We start from the raw sequence: 5,553 nt of genomic DNA, 5'->3' as shown, positions 1-5,553 counted from the left end.
TTCAGGTAAGTATATGAACGGACAAAATGAGGCATCTTTTACGTATGATGTTGCAAAGTTGATTAGATTATACATCTATTTTTTATTAAGGACGTTCAGTGATGATCCTAATCTTCACATATGGAATGGTAGAGTGGAAGAACTTAGTTTAAGTCAGTTGCTTAGGAATTGAACTCTAAAGATGAAACTTTTTTATTATCAATGACACCCAGACTATAGCAGGTTCTTCTTAATAAGCTTAAGAAATCTTGAAACTAAGTACTCGAAAAGCCAATAATATGTGAGTGTAATAAAACGGGGTCACTCTAATGAAAGTAAAAAAGCTAATATATATTGAAGATAATTTTAAATGGTTATTGAGGTAAGTCTGAGCTTCATGAAGTGCTTATATTCAAACCATGACATTAATTGTGAGGCGATGAGTTCCTCGAATGAGGTAAAGAAATGAGAGAAGAAAAATAATGATGAGGAGTTTAATAAAGGTGATAATGCCTAATGTTAAGGTAAAATGAGTTCGTGCAGTCCAATAAAAGGCATTAATGTCTAAGGCTTATGATGAATTTAAGTGAAATATGGACTAAGCAAGTTGATAAACACTTGTTATAGTCAACTTCACACAAGCACTTAGGAATTTTGTTTTTAGACTGATATTTTTTCATTACCTTTGCTGAAGGAGTCTATGAAGCTTGAACAAATGGAAGATTTCATAGAATCAAAATAAAAGTGTTCTAAAAGGTTTAGTAATTGATCATGCTAGTTGTTTCATTTTGTCTACATTCGATTATAATGTCAAGCCAAGAAAGAGGGATATATCCTAATGTTCACACGTTCAGAGGAAAAAGGAATGACATCTCGATGGCTGAAACCTTAGAAAATAGGAAGCCAACGTGAAATCAACCTATCAGTACTAACACTTGTCAAAGGGTTAGAACTTTGAAAATTTAAAGAGCAACTTATTCTTTTGATATTCACTGAACTAGTGTTTTGTATTTTGCTTTAATTGTGAGCCTAAAAAAGATGAACTATTTTGTTTCTTCAACAAACTTTTCAAAAGAAGAAAAAATTTATTTTCAAACAATATAATTTCCTTAGAGTGGTAACTTTGAAAGGTCTCTAAGACTTAAAAGCTAAGAATAAGAAATTAGGGGAAAAGCATTGAATGTTAAATGGCACTATTGTTTGGGGCAAGAGGAATTATTTTTCACAAGAAGAGAACTCAGCAAACACAGACTCAACAAAGAGAATGAGGCAAAGATTTGCAAGACAGTGGAGCTTGCAACACTAAAATGACATCATGCATGCATATTTAGGCACTTGCAAAATTATTAGCATACATATTCATTCTTATCAAGTTATGAATGTTTGATAGGAATTCAAAAGTTCAAAAAAGATTCTATTTCATGATTTCATGTATAATAACAAGATTTCAACAAAGATTTAGTCCACCTTTTCACTGCTGAAAGAAGTGGATCTTAATAAAGAATTAAGGACTTTCAGTTCATTACATTCGAGTATTTTAAAAACATTTTAATGACATATGATAATCTTTTACAGTTATAAAATTCTTCAAAAAGAAGATATATCGGCAATTTCTAATTAAAGGTTTCATAATGAGAAGAACTCGTTCGATGAAAGAGAAGAGGTTCTTAATAAGAAGAACTTAGTCAACCTTGGCTTGTCCATCACATAAGGAGATGGGCGAGCATCTTTGTTTTTGCTTAATTCCATCACAGAAGGAGTTGGATCAGCATTATTCTTTTGTCAGATTCCATCAAAAAAGAAGATGGATCAACGTTTCTTTTTTCTCGATTCCATCACTAAAGGAGATGGATCAACATTACTTTTTTTATTAGATTCCATTATAGAAGGAGATGGATCAACATTTGTTTTTGTTCAATTCTATCATAGAAGGAGTTGGATCAGCATTACTCTTTTATTAGATTCTGTCATAGAATAAGAAGGATCAACGTTTCTTTTTACTCGATTCCATCACAAAAGGAGTTAGATAAACATTACTCATTTGTTTGATTCCATCAAAGAAGGATATAGATCAATGTTGTTTTTTGCTCGATTTCCTCACATGAGGAATTGGATCAGCATCATCTCGCTTGAGATTGTTTCCATTAAAACTCAAACTTCATAATCATTTCATTCAAGATTTTATCTCCCTTGAGAGTGTTTTTTCTTAAAAAATCTTGTCTCACTTGAGATTATTTTTCTAAAACAAATTTCGTCTCACTTGAGATTGTTAAAAATGAATTTCGTCTCGCTTGAGACAGTTTCCCTTGAAACACAGGATTTGAGATCTTTTCACTTGAAATAAAATATTTTTATCTCACTTGAGATGGTTTCTTTGAGACAAAATTTTATTAATCTCCCACAATTATTTTTCTTGAAATACAAATTTTAATACAATTTCCCTTAAAAATATCACCCTTGAGATTCTTTTTCTCGAGATATAAACCTTGAAAATGAAAAATTTCATCTCCCTTGAGATAAAAAGGTTATTTTCAATCTCACATGAGATAACACCAATTCTAAAATAATAATATAAAAATGAATACTCAAATGTATTGATCAAGATAATTGTCTCTTTCCAGGACCAATATTCAGGGGATTGGGGCAGATCAAACAAGAAGATTTTTAGATGTTGATAGTAAGAAAAATTGATACAAAAGACAAAGTGATAAAGGGATGGAAGACCAAAGACAATCGATGGTGCTGAGGAAATGGAGTTGCAATCAAACCAAACAAAATTAGGCCATTATTTCTCTTTTACTTTGTTCTTTTTCCAATAATGAGTAAAGAGAGACATCTGTAATAACCTAATTTTATAATTTTGAACCAAAATTTAAGTTGAATGCGCCTTTGGAGTTAAACGTTCAAAAGCTCAAGTTATTTTAAGCTCTGGTTTATTTGTTAGTTTACTTTGGGTCGATAATGTTATAAGTTCATTTACTTTGGGTCGATAATGCTACAAGTCAATAGACGACTATTTGAGTGACGAGAGAAATTACAAAAAAAAGAAGAAGAAAATTGTGGTAATTTCATAGATCAAAAGCAAGGGTCTCAATGGAATGTGTTGATGCTCTAAATTAATTGAATTCTGGATTAACCCAAGTGTTTATTCCTCCTCCAACTTATTTCGAAACAAAAATAGAGAAACAAATTAAACTTCAGATTCAAGTAGTTAATTCACTTTCCAAATATCTCTAAGTCCATTACAAATATTACCCATCATTAAACCCTATACCCAAACCAACAGGCCCATATAGAGGCCCCATGTGCTCAACCCTAAAAAATTAGAGTTTTGTCATTACACTTGAGCACACTGATGGCATGATCCAAGGGATCTGATGAAATTACAATTAGGTCAAACCCTAATAAACTATGGCATGCAACAGTCGCCGCTTGAGTCTCCAACTGATCCCATGAGCCATGACAACTGTGCCCCTCTAGTTGTAACCATACTTTTAGTAAACCAACAATGGCCCCCTCTTGCTCAACTGTTTCTAGAGAATTCCAACAACCAAGCTCACAAAATCCAGATCAGCATCCTGTTGAAAATTGAATTTCGGTGAACCAACTTGTACCGAAAGTTGGAAAAGATATCCACCGAATGTTGAAAAAAAAATAAACAATTCCACTGAATGGTGGAGTCAACAGTTGGATGTAGTTGTTGAATTTTTTACAATGCTAAAATCATAATTTAGTCATTATACTTTAGGGTATTTATAAGATTAGTCCTTAAGCTTCAACTATAAATACCCTAGCTCATTTAGTTTCAAAACCATCCCAAATCATTCTAGCTTTCTCCCAATACTAGAGAATTTAGAGAGTTTCTTGAGAGTTGTTTTTCTCCTTTTTATTAAGAGAGAATTATCATTGTTTTCTCCTTGTTAGATCGAGAGAGATTGTAATTCCTATTTTCTCATACTGAATTTCTTATACCGTTGCCCGTAGTTTTTACCCTATATTATTTAGGGGTTTTCCACGTAAATTTTGTGTCATCTTTATCTCTATTTTTTATTTTCTCAAATTATCATTTGCGATTTTGCTCTATCCGATAGCCGTCTTCCGCAATAATTGGTATCAGAGCCAGATTAGAGTGTGTAATATCTACTTATTGTCTTTGTGGTTGCCACCAAAAGGTGGATCCTCCAACATAAGAAAGCAAGAAGGTATTACTCATTCATTGAAGGTCCCAGAGAACTATTCACGATAGTGAAATAGTGGGAGCCATCCGTAATAGAAGCTATGGCAACGAAATTTGATATTGAAAAGTTCGATGGAAGAAATTTCTCATTGTGGAAATTGAAGATGAAGGACATCCTGAGGAAAGATGGATGTCTAGCAGCTATCAGTGAAAGGCCGGTAGATTTCATAGATGACAACAAATAGATCAAAATGAACGGGAATGCTATGGAAAACTTTCATCTAGCATTAGCAGATGAAGTATTGTCAAGCATTGAGGAGAAGAAGACAGCTAAGGAGATATGGGATCATCTCACCAAATTGTAAAAGTCCACATCGTTGCACAATAAAATTTTCCTTGAGAGGAAATTGTACACTCTACGGATGCCAGAATCTACTTCAATGACAGAGTACTTAAACACACTGAACACTTTATTTTCTCAGTTTACATTCTTAAGTTGTACAATATGAGAACAAGAACGTGTTGAACTTCTACTTCAAAGCCTACCTGATTTGTATGATCAACTCATCATCAACTTGACAAACAATAATGTCACTAGTCTAGTCTTCAATGACGTAGTAGCTGCTGTTCTACAAGAAGAAAAATCGACGCAAGAACAAGGAATACAGACAAGTAAATCTGCAACAAGCAGAAGCGTTGACAATGATGAGAGGGAGATCAAACGTGGCCAAAGCAGCAGTCACAAACATGGTATATCAAAGTCGAGAAACAAAAAGAATTTAAAGTGCTACAACTGTGGAAAGAAGGGTCACTTGAAGAAGGATTATTGGAGTATAAATAAAAACTCCAATCCACAAGGCAATACCGCAAACACTTCAGATGATAGAGATGATCCATATTGTGAAACGTCAACCACCGTGGAAAGTAGAAAGAGATTTGTAGATATATGGCTCATTGATTCAGGAGCAACATATCATATGACCTCAGGAAGAGAATGGTTCTATCATTATGAACCTGTCTCAAGAGGATCTGTGTATAGTTGCAATGATCATGCCTTTGAGTTCGTTGGTGTTGGAATCATCAAATTGAAGATGTATGATGGAACAATTAAAGTTGTTCGAGACGTGCGGCACGTGAAAGACCTGAAGAAAAATTTATTATCCTACAGAAATTGTTGGATAATAATGCAAGCAAGATTGAAACACGGAAAGGAATCACGAAGGTGTTCCATGGAGCGCTTATGGTGATGAAAGGTGAAAAGATAACTGCAAACTTGTACATTCTGAAGGGAGAGACTTTGCTAGAAGCAGAAGCCTCTGTTGCCTCATGTAGTTCAGATTCTGCAATGCTATGACATCAGAAACTTGGACACATGTTAGAACAAGGAATGAAAATCC

Source organism: Hibiscus syriacus, unplaced genomic scaffold (assembly GCF_006381635.1).
Source record: "Hibiscus syriacus cultivar Baekdansim isolate YM2019G1 unplaced genomic scaffold, ASM638163v2 tig00112738_pilon, whole genome shotgun sequence".
NCBI lineage: Eukaryota > Viridiplantae > Streptophyta > Magnoliopsida > Malvales > Malvaceae > Hibiscus > Hibiscus syriacus.
This window is presented reverse-complemented; position numbering follows the sequence as displayed.